At 38.9% G+C, this 20,864-nt stretch overlaps 1 long non-coding RNA gene across 4 annotated transcripts; it reads left to right on the top strand.

The window, feature by feature from the left end:
• The first annotated feature begins 5,987 nt into the window (after positions 1-5,987).
• LOC139756164 (uncharacterized) lies at positions 5,988-20,577 on the top strand. 4 transcript variants are annotated; one of them, XR_011714286.1, is made up of 6 exons: positions 5,988-6,569; positions 7,788-7,871; positions 8,089-8,233; positions 11,075-11,189; positions 15,196-15,412; positions 17,980-20,577. It is a non-coding gene; the product is annotated as an uncharacterized lncRNA (long non-coding RNA). The 4 variants fall into 4 exon arrangements; XR_011714287.1 differs by lacking the exon at positions 17,980-20,577 and having other exon boundaries at positions 15,221-16,403; XR_011714285.1 differs by lacking the exon at positions 17,980-20,577 and having other exon boundaries at positions 15,196-16,403.
• Positions 20,578-20,864: the final 287 nt, after the last annotated feature.

Raw genomic sequence — 20,864 nt, 5'->3', positions numbered from 1 at the left:
TACAAGGAGGGGAGGATTTCTGGCCCCCCGCTCCCGTCCCCTCTAGTCGCCTTCTACGACACACGAGGAATGAGTGGGAAGTATTCTTTCACCCCTATCCCCAGGGATAATAAATATATATATACATATATATATACATACACATTCATACGCACATACACACACACACACAGATACAATGAATATATAGGACTGCTATATATATATATATATATATATATATATATATATATATATATATATATATATATATATACATATATATATATATATATATATATTTTATTTATTTATTTTGCTTTGTCGCTGTCTCCCGCGTTAGCAAGGTAGCGCAAGGAAACAGACAAAAGAATGGCCCAACCCACCCACGTACATGCAAATAAACATACCTATACATCTCAATGTATACATATATATACACACACAGACACACACAGATATACACATGTACATAATTCATACTGTCTGCCTATTATAGATCAAAAGAACTATTATAGATCAAAAACGATTACAGAAAACCATTTTAGGCTTACATAAATAATGGAAGAGTATATTTTTTGTGTAATAAAGGCACCAGGAGCTAATAAAAGTACAGGGGGAGATGATTTACTTGCAAGGTTCATAAAGGATAGGGCACCAGTATTAAAAGGACCAATAACACATATTGTAAATCTATCTATAAGTACGAGTGAAGTACCAGTGGGGCTAAAGGAAGTCAAACCATTGCACAAAAAGAATGATAAGCAAGAAGTAGTAAATTACAGATCAGTCAGTATACTAGATGTAATATCAATGCCAGTATACTAAATGTAATATCAAAAGTACTGGAAAGGGTTGTTTATGATCAATCAGCAAATTGATGTCAAATAATATTGCATACAATTTTCAGTCAGGATTCAGGGGAAAGTTCTCCTCAATTACATGTTTGGTCTACCTTTTAACTTACTTAAAACTAATATATCAAAAGGAAATTATACAGGACTTGCGCTTTTGGACCCACAAAAAGCATTTAACACAGTTGATCATCAAATTTTTTGTGAAAAATTAAAAGCAATGAGGATAAAGTCTGTGGAACAGTTTTACTCATATCTGACCGGAAGGAATCAGGTAGTTGATGAATATTATTCTGGGTCTTGTAGTATAATTTGTGGAGTTCCCCAGGGAAGTATTTTAGGACCACCATTACTTTTATGCTATGTAAATGACATGAAGATTAGTGTTTCATGCCGACTTCTTCATGCTGATGACAGTGTTCTAATTGTATCGCACAAGGATGCTGATGTTATTTCAAATAGATTAGGAAAACAACTTGAATCATGTAATAATTGGATGATCAATAACAAAACTTCTCTTCACCTTAGAAAATCCAGGAATCATGTAATAATTGGATGATTAATAACAATATGTCTCTTCACCTAGGAAAAAAGCAAGTTATGATAGTAGGATCTAAAAGAAAACTAGAGAAGGCAAATAATTTTGCAATAACATGTAATGATCAGGTAATAAAAGGAGTAAAGTCAGTGAAGTACCCAGTAGTTTATTTGAAACATTGTGCCTCAGGGGAGTTAACCTGTCAGTTTATAACCAAGAAAATAAATGCGAGATTAAAATTTTCCTACAGACAAGCAAATGGCTTTAATCAGAAAATTAAGAAAATCTTATGTTCTGCTTTAATTCAGCATCATTTTGATTATACTACCTGTTCCTGATAGTTCAGATGAACACATAGGATCAAAGGATGGGGCCTCATCTTCAAAGGATATGTAGATATGGACCTTTGGATGGAGGTGCAAAAGTCCTTTCGTGTCTCTTTGCCATTAGAACTAATGGATTACTACCAACAAATATCTTCAGTCTTAGATATGGTTGCAGTTGAAACAAATACCACCATTCTTGGATTGCTATTACTGGAACCAGTTATCTTTTCCTGCAGTGCAGAACATTATTTGGGAAAGGTTCTTTCGAGACTACAGTAATTGATTTTCGGAGTTCAATAATGCTGGTCGCCTGTGAAAGGGAAAACCAGCTCAGGTACTTGAGATTCTTTTAGTTATGCCTTATTCCTTAGTTAATGCATTAAGATTTTCTGGACCACCTCAGCATTTTTGTAGGACCACTACCTCAAAATCCAGGTGTCTTGTATTTACATGTATGGATTTTCTCAAAAGTTATTATTGGCATAGGTTTGGAGAATGACTTGCAGATGACACTTTTATGTAATGATTGTCCTAATAGAGATGGTCCCAAACCTTCTACAATGTCCTTCAGTTTTTCTTTGAGGAATTTGATATACTACAATAGTGATCATGTTAAAATAGTAGTGTATGAAGTTAAAAGCCACATTGGAGAAAGAAATGAATTATTTTGGAAGCAATGTATTTTGACCCAGAACCAAGACCCTCTTCAGGATAATAAAGAGGGTCTTGGGTTATGGGCCAAAATTCAGAGAATGCAGCTTTTCATTTCTGCATCCTTGGATCCAACATTAAAGTTGATATGTATTAATATTGCATCTTTAAGTAAATTTTCAAGGTATGAATGGTGCTATCAGGCATGGATCAAGTGTTTGCTCTGAAGAATTTTTATGAGAAATACTGAGAGAAAATGTAAGTAGGAGGGTGAGTGGTTCCTGATGAATGTGGGTCTTTTACAGGGATGTGTGATGTCACCAGGGTTGTTTGATTTGTTTATGGATGGGGCGTAAAGGAGGTGAATCCAAGTGTCTTGGAAAGACAAGCAGGTCTACAGTCTGTTTGGGGTGGGGGCTTGGGAGGTGAGTCAGTAGTTACTGTATGCTGATAACACAGATAACACAGTACTTTTAATAGTAAATCCAGACCAAAGGTGACTTTACGCTCACATTGTAGTTTCTTGTAGAAAGAGCCCAGTAACACTTGCAATTGGACATGAATAGATATACATGTATGACATAATTGAACTATCAAAATCTCAAGTAGGTGTAGAGAGTATTGCTACTAGGGTTGTTCTTGAAGGCAAAATAATGAATAACATATTTACTTTAAATTCTCTAATGTGTAAGTGATCAATGTTAGGATTGGCAGTACAGTTAGAGCAAAATGTGAGGGAAATGTTTGTAAATAATTGCTGGTTAATGAAAGAATGCTATTCTCTTCTGTGATGCCAGATTTCTATCTATCTAACTGCAACTTTGATGCCCATTCCCTTTGGGAATTCCCTCAAGGGGATGGCCATGGTAAAAGTCCATAACTGTTGAATTCCAGGGCCAGACTTTTCCCTCATTAAAGCATCCATGAACAGCTGATGGTATTCATTCTACGTATCAGATTAACTAACCTTCAAACTTGTTTCTCATAATTTCAATGGGATCCAAATCATGGAGAATCTTTACTGATAATGTTGGGCCATGAAGCTTTGGTATATCAAGCTGTTTGGTCTCCACATTGTCTGGGTGTGTTGCTTCTGTTTCGGTTAAATGAAAGTACCTTTTCAAATTCATTTTATGTTATGAGCTGAAAGTGACCTCATTATTGACACTCATTCCTTTTCAAATGCCCATTATAATCTGAGCAGAAAGTGAACTAATCATTAATCCTCTTTCCTTTTTTAAATTAGGCACTTCTGGTCTGATCATTTGACATTCTTGCATATCCACTCATAATCAGAAATTGAATATATACACGTATCTTTGTATTCTCCTAATAGGTCTCTTAATATTCTTACTATACATACCATGAACTACCTCCCTTTAGTGCACATTCCTATTAAGTCCGTGCTTATTCAATTGTATATCAAAACCATCTCTGCCTACCTGTATTCTATTGTAAATGACATTGTTGCAAGTGTCATCCTCAGCCATTAAAATAGAGTGCCATTTGAATGATCTAAGTAGAACCTGAGCTGGAAGTAGCCTTTGTTTTTTACATACTTGCCTCCACCCACTTTCAGCCCATCAGTAAGAAGCATTTCCACCATGTCTTTCTATCTTGGAAAACTCCATCTTATTGCACTGTTAGGCCTTCCAATTCTGTATTTGTTACAGATTTATTAGATGTTATCCCTCCATCTCTTGTAAGGCCTACTTGCTGGTCTTCTTTCAATCAATACCCAAGTTCAGGATATGGTACTTTACCAGAGTTTGATAATGAATAAGAAAATAGTGTGAATTAATCACAAAAAATTGAGAACTTATTGTGTCTGAAAGAGGAAGTTAGTATATGAAGTAATACTTGTATGAATGACTATGCAGTAAAGCTTTTTCAAGGGGTCTAAGGAGGTTGAGACTTGAAAGAGAAGTAGAAGCTAGACATAGGAATGCATTGTAGAAAAAAATGACTGAGCTTATATGATGGGGCTAAAGGAATGAGTAGTGCACCCCCATGTTAAATGCACTTTGTTTTTGCATCTGACAACAGGGAGAACTTCTAAAATAAATGAAATCTAGCAATATCATCAGCAAAAAAGTACAGATAAATGATTTTCAGTATGTCCATGTTTTCTTTACTGGAAGTGATATATGCGCAGGTCAATGAGGATTATTCATGTTGAGACACTATCTGAATGTTGCAAAAATGGTGCTAATAAGAGATAAGTGAAGGAAATTTGAAAAAGCAGTTTGATCAAGAGATTATAAAACCAGTGAACATAGTTTGAAGAAGATCAGAGCTAAGTTTTCTTCTTGAATTTTTATGACATAGGTTTATGGATCTGGAGAAGGCATATGATAGAGTTGATAGAGATGCTCTGTGGAAGGTATTAAGAATATATGGTGTGGGAGGCAAGTTGTTAGAAGCAGTGAAAAGTTTTTATCGAGGATGTAAGGCATGTGTACGTGTAGGAAGAGAGGAAAGTGATTGGTTCTCAGTGAATGTAGGTTTGCGGCAGGGGTGTGTGATGTCTCCATGGTTGTTTAATTTGTTTATGGATGGGGTTGTTAGGGAGGTAAATGCAAGAGTCTTGGAAAGAGGGGCAAGTATGAAGTCTGTTGGGGATGAGAGAGCTTGGGAAGTGAGTCAGTTGTTGTTCGCTGATGATACAGCGCTGGTGGCGGATTCATGTGAGAAACTGCAGAAGCTGGTGACGGAGTTTGGTAAAGTGTGTGGAAGAAGAAAGTTAAGAGTAAATGTGAATAAGAGCAAGGTTATTAGGTACAGTAGGGTTGAGGGTCAAGTCAATTGGGAGGTGAGTTTGAATGGTGAAAAACTGGAGGAAGTGAAGTGTTTTAGATATCTGGGAGTGGATCTGTCAGCGGATGGAACCATGGAAGCGGAAGTGGATCATAGGGTGGGGGAGGGGGCGAAAATTTTGGGAGCCTTGAAAAATGTGTGGAAGTCGAGAACATTATCCCGGAAAGCAAAAATGGGTATGTTTGAAGGAATAGTAGTTCCAACAATGTTGTATGGTTGCGAGGCGTGGGCTATGGATAGAGTTGTGCGCAGGAGGATGGATGTGCTGGAAATGAGATGTTTGAGGACAATGTGTGGTGTGAGGTGGTTTGATCGAGTAAGTAACGTAAGGGTAAGAGAGATGTGTGGAAATAAAAAGAGCGTGGTTGAGAGAGCAGAAGAGGGTGTTTTAAAATGGTTTGGGCACATGGAGAGAATGAGTGAGGAAAGATTGACCAAGAGGATATATGTGTCGGAGGTGGAGGGAACGAGGAGAAGAGGGAGACCAAATTGGAGGTGGAAAGATGGAGTGAAAAAGATTTTGTGTGATCGGGGCCTGAACATGCAGGAGGGTGAAAGGAGGGCAAGGAATAGAGTGAATTGGAGCGATGTGGTATACAGGGGTTGACGTGCTGTCAGTGGATTGAATCAAGGCATGTGAAGCGTCCGGGGTAAACCATGGAAAGCTGTGTAGGTATGTATATTTGTGTGTGTGGACGTGTTTATGTACATGTGTATGGGGGGGTTGGGGAATTTCTTTCGTCTGTTTCCTTGCGCTACCTCGCAAACGCGGGAGACAGCGACAAAGTATAAAAAAAAAAAAAAAAAAAGGTCGTCCATATTTGTTCATGTATTTTGTGTCCACCTTATGAATTTTATTGAATAATCTGGTAATGCATGAGACATATCTGCAGAGAAATGAGCCTGAACCAGGATGGCTCGTATCCATTCATATTGTGCTAAAGTATAACCAGATGAGAAATATTGACAAGAAAATTTCACCCATTTTTATTGAAGGATAAAAGGTATGAACACTTGTTTTTCTGTCTAACTATCTGTCTATTACCATAACTCTGTTTCCAGTTTAACCACTCCTAAAAAAAAAACTGTCAACAGGAGTTAGGGAATGGAGTAGTTAAAGATTTCAGATTTTCACCATGATTGTTTTATTGTGGAATCGGTGAAACAAAAAAAGATCCTATTTGCAGCTGATTTCTTCTCTGACATTTAAAGTGATGGGACACTTAGAATATGGAATGCAAAAAAGAAACTTCAGCCATCAGTGACAATACGTGCTTGTGAAGGGGAAATCTTGAGTTGTCGTTGGTGCAAGTATATCAAAATGATATTGCCACAGCAGGCACTGATGGTGCCATCCATGATTGGGATTCAAGACAGCCTGGGCAATCAGTCTTTAATCTTAAGGTCAGCAACTTAAGTGTTTTCAGTGTTCTTTTTCTACTCTAAATGATTGATTTAGTTGTTTACATACTTTGATTTGCCATTTCCTGTGTTAGCAAGGCAGCTTCAGGAACAGACGAAGAAAGGCCTCATTTGCCCATATCCTTTCTTTATCTGTCATATGTCAAGGGTAATGATTTAATATTTTGTGTAAAAATATCATAACTCTCTGTGAAGAAGGAAGGAATCAGGATAGAGAGTGAGTGACAGTAAAGAGGTTGAGAAATTTGACCCAGGAATGTAACCCAACTTTATCCTCTTAAATCATGTATCACCTATCTTTTATATACTAGACAGGATTTATAATTTTATGATTATGTACTAGATGGGGCTGATGTCCTAATGTTTGCCTAATGATGTTCTAATGTTAATGAGAGTGTGGAGAAAATGTTGCTAAAATAAAGTTAGCTGTTTCTGAAAAGTGAATTCTTGTACAGTATAAGGAGCTGAAAAAAATCAGAAAATTGTTTTGAGTTATATGCAAGTAAGGTTCTCTGGTGGCACTGACATAGCCATGGTTGCTTAAGGCATCCACCCCCTTCATGATAATATTTTTTTGTTTGTTGATATCAGAACGCTTTGTGTGAATTATTATTGAGCCATATTGTATACCTATATATGGAATGAAAAAGACTTTGAGCAATTGGAGCCTGAACATATAGTAGGGTGAAAGGTGTGCACAGGATAGAGTGAATTGAGAAAATGCAATATACTTGTGTTGACATGTTGTCAAAGTACTGAACCAGGACATGTGATGCATCTTTGGTAAACCATGGAAAAGTCTTTGGGGCCTGGTTGTGGATTTGTGGATAGGGAGCTGTGGTTTTGTTGCATTAAACATGACAGCCAGAGAAAGGATGTGAGCAGCTGTGGCATATCTATTTCTGTTTACAGCACTACCTTGCTAACACAGGAAATAGCAATAGAATATGAAGAAAAAAAGGTATATATTATAGATTTACTTTTAGCAATGATATGGATTGCTAACTTTTATATTTGTATTCTGTAAAGGGTTTGTACGGAAATAAGAATGGTGGTTAATTTTTTTTATATTATCTCATCAGCATTATATAGCGCCATGATGAAAGCATTATCTCCAGAAATGCCATGTACTTTATATTTTTACATATTGCTTTTATATGATCACAGTGTGAGTTGCATCAGTTTCCCAAATTGTTTCAGGGACATGGATATCAAGTACACAGAGTAAAGTTCTCTCCTTTCATTGAGACCCAGTTGGCTTCAGTGTCTTATGATTTTATTCAGGTATAGTATGGTACAGGACTTGCATTTGTTTCATGGATAGATGTAGGATTTATGAGAAAAAAAAATAACATGGATATGGTATGTCAAATGTGTGTTATGTTAGTTGGGTGTGCTTCCATAGATTTTTTGCATGTCTACACTAGACTGATACAGGACCATATGTAAAACTTCAGGTTTATTCTGTAAAAATGCCTTCACTGATTTCGGTGTTTTTCAGAATCGGGATCACAAACTACCTTCTCCATGTCTGAAGGTGATGGGCAACCACACTAAGTTTGTTTATGGCCTAGGTTTTTCAAACCATGTTGAAGGGTTAATGGCAGATTGTGCATGGGATTAAACAGTTGGAATTTATAATCTTGGTAAGCCATTTCAAGCTCCACAACAGCCCTCATAATGCCTACGAACATGTCTGTGACGCTAAGTATTATAAGATGTCTCCTGTAAACCATAAGTTGTTCTTAGTATTTTGAATTTGGTGAAATCTCTAAGTTGTAATGTATTGATTTTCTCCATCAGTCTGCTGGAACACTTTAGGAAAATAATATACATGTTCATTTTGTATAATACAAATTTGTCTTCTAATAATGTAAATCTGGATGTTCATTGTAAAATGTGCCTTCAAAAATCATAATGAAACAAAAATCAACATAAAATGCAAAATTCAACCGTCCTAATTGTTTTTAATCTTTTTATTGGCTCTTTTTCTCTTATAGTTTTCTTTTTTCTGTTCAGCTCTAGACTTCAGCACAAAGCTCAGAATTGAATCTCCTTTTAGGAAGCTAAATTAGGACCTTTTTTTTTTTTTTATATACTTTGTCGCTGTCTCCCGCGTTTGCGAGGTAGCGCAAGGAAACAGACGAAAGAAATGGCCCAACCCCCCCCCATACACATGTATATACATACGTCCACACACGCAAATATACATACCTACACAGCTTTCCATATATATATATTTTTTTATTTTTTTTATTATACTTTGTCGCTGTCTCCCGCGTTTGCGAGGTAGCGCAAGGAAACAGACGAAAGAAATGGCCCAACCCCCCCCCCATACACATGTATATACATACATCCACACACGCAAATATACATACCTACACAGCTTTCCATGGTTTACCCCAGACGCTTCACATGCCTTGCTTCAATCCGCTGACAGCACGTCAACCCCGGTATACCACATCGCTCCAATTCACTCTATTCCTTGCCCTCCTTTCACCCTCCTGCATGTTCAGGCCCCGATCACACAAAATCTTTTTCACTCCATCTTTCCACCTCCAATTTGGTCTCCCTCTTCTCCTTGTTCCCTCCACCTCCGACACATATATCCTCTTGGTCAATCTTTCCTCACTCATTCTCTCCATGTGCCCAAACCATTTCAAAACACCCTCTTCTGCTCTCTCAACCACGCTCTTTTTACTTCCACACATCTCTCTTACCCTTACATTACTTACTCGATCAAACCACCTCACACCACACATTGTCCTCAAACATCTCACTTCCAGCACATCCATCCTCCTGCGCACCACTCTATCCATAGCCCACACCTCGCAACCATACAACATTGTTGGAACCACTATTCCTTCAAACATACCCATTTTTGCTTTCCGAGATAATGTTCTCGACTTCCACACATTCTTCAAGGCTCCCAGAATTTTCGCCCCCTCCCCCACCCTATGATCCACTTCCGCTTCCATGGTATGTATAGGTATGTATTTATTTATTTTGCTTTGTCGCTGTCTCCCGCGTTTGCGAGGTAGTGCAAGGAAACAGACGAGAGAAATGGCCCAACCCACCCCCATACACATGTATATACATACACGTCCACACACGCAAATATACATACCTATACATCTCAATGTACACATATATATACACACACAGACACATACATATATGCCCATGCACACAATTCACACTGTCTGCCTTTATTCATTCCCATCACCACCTCGCCACACATGGAATACCATCCCCCTCCCCCCTCATGTGTGCGAGGTAGCGCTAGGAAAAGACAACAAAGGCCCCATTCGTTCACACTCAGTCTCTAGCTGTCGTGCAATAATGCCCGAAACCACAGCTCCCTTTCCACATCCATGCCCCACACAACTTTCCATCGTTTACCTCAGACGCTTCACATGCCCTGATTCAATCCACTGACAGCACGTCAACCCCGGTATACCACATCGATCCAATTCACTCTATTCCTTGCCCGCCTTTCACCCTCCTGCATGTTCAGGCCCCGATCACTCAAAATCTTTTTCACTCCATCTTTCCACCTCCAATTTGGTCTCCCACTTCTCCTCGTTCCCTCCACCTCCGACACATATATCCTCTTGGTCAATCTTTCCTCACTCATTAGGACCTATTTGCATTAAAAAAAAAAAACTTTCTGACTTTGTGTAACATTGATTGAAGTGGTTCTCTAACTTCATAAAGATGAAAGGCCTTAAAACAAAGAATGATTTACAAGCAGTGAAAGGACTGTATTAGTATTTCACAGGAAAATTAACAAATAATCTGTGTTATCCATTATCCTCATTCCAAGTATATTTCTGATAAGTATTGAGCATTCTTCCTCCATTACAGAGATATTTTGCTTCAAGGAATTTATATCTACAGCCTCCTTGTATGTAATATAGAAATAATGTTTTCATATATTGTCACAGAAATTACCTTAAACATGATTTAGACCAAACTGTAATACTCCAGACCAAATATACCTAAAGAGTTGTCATTTTTGAAAGTAACAACACTCAGACATGTTAGTAAAATGTATCAAGCCTTTCTAATGGTATATGTTGTGTTTACTTGTGATAATGTCCACCATATATAACCCTTTTTCAGGCTACAACTAAAAATTGGTTTGGTGTTTTTTCCTTGTTTTCTTATTCATCAAAGATTGCATTACATTACAAACTGTGAGTTTCAAAGCATGCTGTTTGATGCTCAAATAATTTCTAAGGTAGACTTCTGTGTTTATTTGCTTATATTGTAACCCAGCTTCCTGGTAGAATTCCTTTAGTGATCATCATGAAGTATGTTAGAACTGTAAAACATTCTTAAAGATACATAAGTACTTTGGGTGTAATAAATTTTGCTGAGTTCCTTTTTGTGTATGTGACGTATGATAGTACAAATAGGATAAAAGAGTCAGAGGATAATGTAGCAATGCATTTTTGCAACTTAGCCACCCATTTTGTTCGCAGGCTTTGTTTGATGGTTTATCAGGAGCACATGAAGGAAGCTTACAATTTAGACTGGAGTCAAACACGTGACCACCAGCTTTTCATTTCTGCATCATTGGATCCAACATTAAAGTTGGTATGTATTAATATTGCATCTTTAAGTAAATTTTCAAGGTATGAATGGTGCTATCAGGTATGGATCAGGTGTTTGCTCTGAAGAATTTTTGTGAGGAATACTGAAAGAAAATATAAGTAGGAGGGTGAGTAGTTCCTGGTGAATGTGGGTCTTTTACAGGAATGTGTGATGTCACCATGGTTGTTTGATTTGTTTATGGATGGGGCGTAAAGGAGGTGAATCCAAGTGTCTTGGAAAGACAAGCAGTCTGTTAGGGGTGGGAGGGCTTGGGAGGTGAGTCAGTAGTTACTGTTTGCTGATAACACAGATAACACAGTACTTTTAATAGTAAATCCAGACCAAAAGTGACTTTTCACTCAGTGTAGTTTCTTGTAGAAAGAGCTCAGTAACACTTGCAATTGGACATGAATAGATATACATGTATGACATAATTGAACTATCAAAATCTCAAGTAGGTGTAGAGAGTATTGCTTCTAGGGTTGTTCTTGAGGACAAAATAATGAATAACATATTTACTTTAAATTCTCTAATGTGTAAGTGATCAATGTTAGGATTGGCAGTACAGTTAGAGCAAAATGTAAGGGAAATGTTTGTAAATAATTGCTGGTTAATGAAAGAATGCTATTCTCTTCTGTGATGCCAGATTTCTATCTATCTTACTGCAACTCTGATGCCCATTCCCTTTGGAAATTCCCTCAAGGGGATGGCCATGGTAAAAGTGTCCATAACTGTTGAATTCCAGGGCCAGACTTTTCCCTCATTAAAGCATCCATGAACAGCTGATGGTATTCATTCTACATATCAGATTGACTAACCTTCAAACTTGTTTCTCATAATTTCAATGGGATCCAAATCATGGAGAATCGTTACTGGCAATGTTGGGCCATGAAGCTTTGGTATATCAAGCTGTTTGGTCTCCTCATCTGTCTGGGTGTGTTGCTTCTTTTTCAGGTAAATGAAAGTACCTTTTCAAATACATATTATAATATGAGCTGAAGGTGACCTCATTATTGATACTCATTCTTTTTCAAATGCACATTATATTCTGAGCTGAAAGTGAACTAATCATTAATCCTCTTTCCTTTTCAAATTAGGCACTTCTGGTCTGATCCTTTGACATCCCTACATATCCATTCATAATCAGAAATTGAAAATATACACTTATCTTTGTATTCTCCATATATGTCTCTTAATATTCTCACTATTCATATCATGAACTTCCTCCCTTTAGTGCACATTCCTATTAAGTCCGTGCTTATTCAATTGTATATCAAAGCCATTTCTGCCTACCTGTATTCAGTTGTAAATGACATAGTTGCAATAGTCATCCTCAGCCATCAAAATAGAGTGCCATTTGAATGGTCTAAGCAGAACATGAGCTGAAAGTAGCCTTTGGTTTTACATACTTCCCTCCACCCACTTTCAGCCCATCAGTAAGAAGCATTTCCACCATGTCACTCTATCTCGGAAAACTCCATCTTATTGCACTGTTAGGCCTTCCAGTTCTGTATTTGTTACAGATTTATTACATGTTATCCCTCCACCTCTTGTTAGTCCTGCTCGCTGGTCTTCTTCCAAACAATACCCAAGTTCACAATATGGTACTGTACCAGAGTTTGATAATGAATAAGAAAATAGTGTGAATTAATTGCAAAAAATTGAGAACTTATTGTGTCTGAAAGAGGAAGTTAGTATATGAAGTAATACATGTATGAATGACTTTGGTAAAGTCTTTTCAAGGGGTTTAAGGAGGCTGAGACTTGGAAGAGAAGTAGAAGCTATACATAGGAATGCATTGTAGAAAAAAATAACCGAACTTATATGATAGGGCTTAAGGAAGGAGTAGTGCACCCCCCTCTTAAATGCACTTTGTTTATGCATCTAACAACAGGGAGAAGACTTCTAAAATAAATGAAATGTAGCAATATTATCAGCAAAAATGTACAATTAAATGATTTTCAGTATGTCCATGTTTTCTTTACTTGAAGTCAAATATGCATAGGTCAGTGAGGATTATTCATGTTGAGACACTATCTGAATGTTGCAAAAATGGTGCTAATAAGAAATAAGAGAAGAGAGTTGAAAAAGCAGTTTGATCAAGGGATTATAAAACCAGTGAACATAGTTTGAAAGATCAGAGCTAAGTTTTCATCTTGAATTTTTAATGACTTATAGGTAGTCCATATTGGTTCGTGTATTTTGTGTCCACCATATGAATTTTATTGAATAATCTTGTGATGCATGAGACATATCTGCAGAGAAATGAGCCTGAACCAGGATGGCCCATATCCATTCATATTGTGCTAAAGTATAACCAGATGAGAAATACTGACAAGAAAATTTCAGCCATTTTTTTTATATTTTATTTATTTTGCTTTGTCGCTGTCTCCCGCGTTAGCAAGGAGCGCAAGGAAACAGACGAAAGAATGGCCCAACCCACCCACATACACATGTATATACATACACGTCCACACACGCAAATATACAAACCTATACATCTCAGTGTATACATATATATACACACACAGACATATACATATATACACATGTACATAATTCATACTGTCTGCCTTTATTTATTCCCATCGTCACCTCGCCACACATGGAATAACAACCCCCTCCCCCCTCATGTGTGCGAGGTAGCGCTAGGAAAAGACAACAAAGGCCCCATTCGTTCACAGTCTCTAGCTGTCATGTAATAATGCACCGAAACCATCCATTTTTATTGTAAGATAAAAGGTTGTTTAATTTGTTTATGGATGGGGTTGTTAGGGAGGTGAATGCAAGAGTTTTGGAAAGAGGGGCAAGTATGAAGTCTGTTGGGGATGAGAGAGCTTGGGAAGTGAGTCAGTTGTTGTTCGCTGATGATACAGCGCTGGTGGCTGATTCATGTGAGAAACTGCAGAAGCTGGTGACTGAGTTTGGTAAAGTGTGTGAAAGAAGAAAGTTAAGAGTAAATGTGAGTAAGAGCAAGGTTATTAGGTACAGTAGGGTTGAGGGTCAAGTCAATTGGGAGGTAAGTTTGAATGGAGAAAAACTGGAGGAAGTAAAGTGTTTTAGATATCTGGGAGTGGATCTGGCAGCAGATGGAACCATGGAAGCGGAAGTGGATCATAGGGTGGGGGAGGGGGTGAAAATTCTGGGAGCCTTGAAGAATGTTTGGAAGTCGAGAACCTTATCTCGGAAAGCAAAAATGGGTATGTTTGAAGGAATAGTGGTTCCAACAATGTTGTATGGTTGCGAGGCATGGGCTATGGATAGTGTTGTGCGCAGGAGGATGGATGTGCTAGAAATGAGATGTTTGAGGACAATGTGTGGTGTGAGGTGGTTTGATCGAGTGAGTAACGTAAGGGTGAGAGAGATGTGTGGAAATAAAAAGAGCGTGGTTGAGAGAGCAGAAGAGGGTGTTTTGAGGTGGTTTGGGCACATGGAGAGAATGAGTGAGGAAAGATTGACCAAGAGGATATATGTGTCGGAGGTGGAGGGAACGAGGAGAAGTGGGAGACCAAATTGGAGGTGGAAAGATGGAGTGAAAAAGATTTTGTATGATCGGGGCCTGAACATGCAGGAGGGTGAAAGGAGGGCAAGGAATAGAGTGAATTGGATCGATGTGGTATACCGGGGTTGACGTGCTGTCAGTGGGTTGAACCAGGGCATGTGAAGCGTCTGGGGTAAACCATGGAAAGCTGTGTAGGTCTGTATATTTGCGTGTGTGGACATATGTATATACATGTGTATGGGGGTGGGTTGGGCCATTTCTTTCGTCTGTTTCCTTGCGCTACCTCACAAACGCGGGAGACCGGCAAAAAAAAAAAAAAAAAGGTATGAACACTTGTTTTTCTGTCTAACTATCTGTCTGTCACCATAACTCTGTTTCCAGTTTAACCACTCCTAAAAAAAAACTGTCAACAGGAGTTAGGGAACGGAGTAGTTAAAGATTTCAGATTTTCACCATGATTGTTTTAGTGTGGAATCGTTGAAACAAAAAAAAAGATCCTATTTGCAGCTGATTTCTCCTCTGACATTTTAAGTGATGGGACACTTAGAATATGGAATGCAAGTAAGAAACTTCAGCCATCAGTGACAATACGTGCTAGTGAAGGGGAAGTCTAGAGTTGTCATTGGTGCATGCACATCAAAATGTTATTGCCACAGCAGGCACTGATGCTGCCATCCATGATTGGGATTCAAGACAGCCTGGGCAAGCAGTCTTTAATCTTAAGGTCAGCAGCTTAAGTGTTTTTAGAGTTCTTTTTCTACTCTGAATGATGGATTTAGTTTTTTCATACTTTGATTTGTCATTTCCTGTGTTAGCAAGGCACCTTCAGACAGAGAAAGACCTCCTTTGCCCACATCCTTTCTTTACCTGTCATGTGTCAAGGGTAATGATTTAATATTTTGTCTGAAAATATCATAACTCTCTGTAAAGAAGGAAGAAATCAGGATGGAGAGCGAGTGATAGTAAAGAGGTTGAGAAATTTGCCCCAGGAATGTAAGCCACCTTTATCCTGTTACAGGATTTATGATTTTATGATTATGTGCTAGATGGGGTTGATGTCCTAATGTCTACAAATAATGGACTATCCTCTGGTTAAAAGCATATGTTATGTTAGATTACCATTGCTAGTGTATTACTGTAAGTCATGGGGTTAAAGAGAGTGGAGAAAATGTTGTTAATATAAAGATTGCCATTACTGAAAAGTGAATTCTTGTACAATATAAGGAGCTGAAAAAACTCAGAAAAGTGTTTTGAAAATAATATGCAAGTAAGGTTCTCTTGTGGCACTGACATACCCATGGATGCTTACAGCATCCACCCTCTTCTTAAAAATTTTTATTTGTTTGTTATTTGTTATTATCAGAACGCTTTGTGTGAATGATTATTGAGCCATATTGTATACCTATATTTTTTTTTTTTTTTTATACTTTGTCGCTGTCTCCCGCGTTTGCGAGGTAGCGCAAGGAAACAGACAAAAGAAATGGCCCAACCCCCCCCCCCATACACATGTATATACATACGTCCACACACGCAAATATACATACCTACACAGCTTTCCATGGTTTACCCCAGACGCTTCACATGCCCTGATTCAATCCACTGACAGCACGTCAACCCCGGTATACCACATCGCTCCAATTCACTCTATTCCTTGCCCTCCTTTCACCCTCCTGCATGTTCAGGCCCCGATCACACAAAATCTTTTTCACTCCATCTTTCCACCTCCAATTTGGTCTCCCTCTTCTCCTCGTTCCCTCCACCTCCGACACATATATCCTCTTGGTCAATCTTTCCTCACTCATTCTCTCCATGTGCCCAAACCACTTCAAAACACCCTCTTCTGCTCTCTCAACCACGCTCTTTTTATTTCCACACATCTCTCTTACCCTTACGTTACTCACTCGATCAAACCACCTCACACCACACATTGTCCTCAAACATCTCATTTCCAGCACATCCATCCTCCTGCACACAACTCTATCCATAGCCCACGCCTCGCAACCATACAACATTGTTGGAACCACTATTCCTTCAAACATACCCATTTTTGCTTTCCGAGATAATGTTCTCAACTTCCACACATTCTTCAAGGCCCCCAGAATTTTCGCCCCCTCCCCCACCCTATGATCCACTTCCGCTTCCATGGTTCCATCCGCTGCCAGATCCACTCCCAGATATCTAAAACACTTCACTTCCTCCAGTTTTTCTCCATTCAAACTCACCTCCCAATTGACTTGACCCTCAACCCTACTGTACCTAATAACCTTGCTCTTATTCACATTTACTCTTAACTTTCTTCTTCCACACACTTTACCAAACTCAGTCACCAGCTTCTGCAGTTTCTCACATGAATCAGCCACCAGCGCTGTATCATCAGCGAACAACAACTCCATATATAGGTATACCCAATATAGCTTGGGTATACCTATATATGGAGTGAAAATGACTGAGCAATTGGAGCCTGAACATATAGTAGGGTGAAAGGCATGCACAGGATAGAGGGAATTGAGAAAATGCAATATACTTGGGTTGACATGTTGTCAATGTACTAAACCAGGACATGTGATGCATCTTTGGTAAACCATGGAAAAGTCTTTGGGGCCTGTTTGTGGATTTGTGGATAGGGAGCTGTGGTTTTGTTGCATTAAACATGACAGCCAGAGAATGGATATGAGCAGCTGTGGCCTATCTGTGTCTGTTTACAGCACTACCTTGCTAACACAGGAAATGGCAATTGAGTATGAAGAAAAAAAAGGTATATATTATAGATTTACTTTTAGTAATGATATGGATTGCTAACTTTTATATTTGTATTTTATAAAGGGTTTGTAAGGAAATAAAGATTGTGGTTGATTTTTTTCTATCATCTTATCACCTTTATATAGCACCACGATGAAAGCATTATCTCCAGAAATGCCATGTACTTTATATTTTTACATATTGCTTTTATATGATCACAGTGTGAGTTGCATCAGTTTCCCAAAATGTTTCAGGGACATGGATATCCAGTATGCAGAGTAAAGTTCTCTCCTTTCATACAGACCCAATTGGCTTCAGTGTCTTATGATTTTACTAAGATATAATATGGTACAGGACTTACATTTATTTAGTGGATAGATGTAGGATTTATGAGAAAAAAAATAACATGGATATGGTATGTCAAATGTGTTATGTTAGTTGGGTGTGCTTCCATAAATTTTTTGCATGTCTACACTAGACTGATACAGGACCATATCTAAAACTTCAGGTTTATTCTGTCAAAATGCCTTCACTGATTTCGGTGTTTTTCAGAATCAGGATCACAAACTACCTTCTCCATGTCTGAAGGTGATTGACAACCATGCTGAGTTTGTTTATGGCCTAAGTTTTTCAAACCATGTTGAAGGGTTAATGACAGATTGTGCATGGGATTAAACAGTAGGAATTTATAATCTTGGTAAGCCATTTCAAATTCCGCAACAGCCCTCATAATGCCTACGAACGTGTCTGTGACGCTAACCATTATAAGATGTCTCCTGTAAACCATATGTTGTTCTTAGTATTTTGATTTTGATGAAATCTCTGAGTTGTAATGAATTGATTTTCTCCATCAGTCTGCTGGAACACTTTTGGAAAATAATATACATGTTCATTTTGTATGATACAAATTTGTCTTCTAATATTGTAAATCTGGGTTATTTACATGGATGTTCATTGTAAAATGTGCCTTCAAAAATCATAATGAAACAAAAAGCAACATAAAATGCAAAATTCAACTGTCCTAATTGTTTTGAATCTTTTTATTGGCTCCTTTTCTCTTATAGTTTTCTTTTTTCTGTTCAGCTCTAGACTTCAGCACAAAGCTCAGAATTGAATCTCCTTTTAGAAAGCTAAATTAGGACTTTTTTTTTCTTTTTTTTCTTTTTTTTTTTTTTGCCGCTGTCTCCCGCGTTTGCGAGGTAGTGCAAGGAAACAGATGAAAGAAATGGCCCAACCCACCCCCATACACATGTATATACATACACGTCCACACACGCAAATATACATACCTACACAGCTTTCCATGGTTTACCCCAGACGCTTCACATGCCCTGATTCAATCCACTGACAGCACGTCAACCGCGATATACCACATCGCTCCAATTCACTCTATTCCTTGCCCTCCTTTCACCCTCCTGCATGTTCAGGCCCCGATCACACAAAATCTTTTTCACTCCATCTTTCCACCTCCAATTTGGTCTCCCTCTTCTCCTCGTTCCCTCCACCTCCGACACATATATCCTCTTGGTCAATCTTTCCTCACTCATTCTCTCCATGTGCCCAAACCATTTCAAAACACCCTCTTCTGCTCTCTCAACCACGCTCTTTTTATTTCCACACATCTCTCTCACCCTTACGTTACTTACTCGATCAAACCACCTCACACCACACATTGTCCTCAAACATCTCATTTCCAGCACATCCATCCTCCTGCGCATAACTCTATCCATAGCCCACGCCTCGCAACCATACAACATTGTTGGAACCACTATTCCTTCAAACATACCCATTTTTGCTTTCCGAGATAATGTTCTCGACTTCCACACATTCTTCAAGGCTCCCAGAATTTTCGCCCCCTCCCCCACCCTATGATCCACTTCCGCTTCCATGGTTCCATCCGCTGCCAGATCCACTCACCAGATATCTAAAACACTTCACTTCCTCCTGTTTTCCTCCATTCAAACTCACCTCCCAATTGACTTGACCCTCAACCCTACTGTACCTAATAACCTTGCTCTTATTCACATTTCCTCTTAACTTTCTTCTCTCACACACTTTACCAAACTCAGTCACCAGCTTCTGCAGTTTCTCACATGAATCAGCCACCAGCGCTGTATCATCAGCGAACAACATCTGACTCACTTCCCAAGCTCTCTCATCCCCAAGAGACTTCATACTTGCCCCTCTTTCCAAAACTCTTGCATTCACCTCCCTAACAACCCCATCCATAAACAAATTAAACAACCATGGAGACATCACACACCCCTGCCGCAAACCTACATTCACTGAGAACCAATCACTTTCCTCTCTTCCTACACGTACACATGCCTTACATCCTCGATAAAAACTTTTCACTGCTTCTAACAACTTTCCTCCCAAACCATATATTCTTAATACCTTCCACAGAGCATCTCTATCAACTCTATCATATGCCTTCTCCAGATCCATAAATGCTACATACAAATCCATTTGCTTTTCTAAGTATTTCTCACATACATTCTTCAAAGCAAACACCTGATCCACACATCCTCTACCACTTCTGAAACCACACTGCTCTTCCCCAATCTGATGCTCTGTACATGCCTTCACCCTCTCAATCAATATCCTCCCATATAATTTACCAGGAATACTCAACAAACTTTTTTTTTTTTCTTTTTTTTTCATTTTTTTTTAATTTGTCGCTGTCTCCCACGTTTGCGAGGTAGCACAAGGAAACAGACGAAAGAAATGGCCCAACCCCCCCCCATACACATGTATATACATACGTCCACACACGCAAATATACATACCTACACAGCTTTCCATGGTTTACCCCAGACGCTTCACATGCCTTGATTCAATCCACTGACAGCACGTCAACCCCGGTATACCACATCGCTCCAATTCGCTCTATTCCTTGCCCTCCTTTCACCCTCCTGCATGTTCAGGCCCCGATCACACAAAATCTTTTTCACTCCATCTTTCCACCTCCAATTTGGTCTCCCTCTTCTCCTCGTTCCCTCCACCTCCGACACATATATCCTCTTGGTCAATCTTTCCTCACTCATTCTCTCCATGTGCCCAAACCACTTCAAAACACCCTCTTCTGCTCTCTCAACCACGCTCTTTTTATTTCCACACATCTCTCTTACCCTTACGTTACTCACTCGATCAAACCACCTCACACCACACATTGTCCTCAAACATCTCATTTCCAGCACATCCATCCTCCTGCGCACAACTCTATCCATAGCCCACGCCTCGCAACCATACAACATTGTTGGAACCACTATTCCTTCAAACATACCCATTTTTGCTTTCCGAGATAATGTTCTCGACTTCCACACATTCTTCAAGGCCCCCAGGATTTTCGCCCCCTCCCCTACCCTATGATCCACTTCCGCTTCCATGGTTCCATCCGCTGCCAGATCCACTCCCAGATATCTAAAACACTTCAC

Source organism: Panulirus ornatus, chromosome 20, assembly GCF_036320965.1.
Source record: "Panulirus ornatus isolate Po-2019 chromosome 20, ASM3632096v1, whole genome shotgun sequence".
NCBI lineage: Eukaryota > Metazoa > Arthropoda > Malacostraca > Decapoda > Palinuridae > Panulirus > Panulirus ornatus.
Note: the sequence above shows the minus strand (reverse complement) of the source record. Positions and strands in the feature narration are given on the sequence as shown.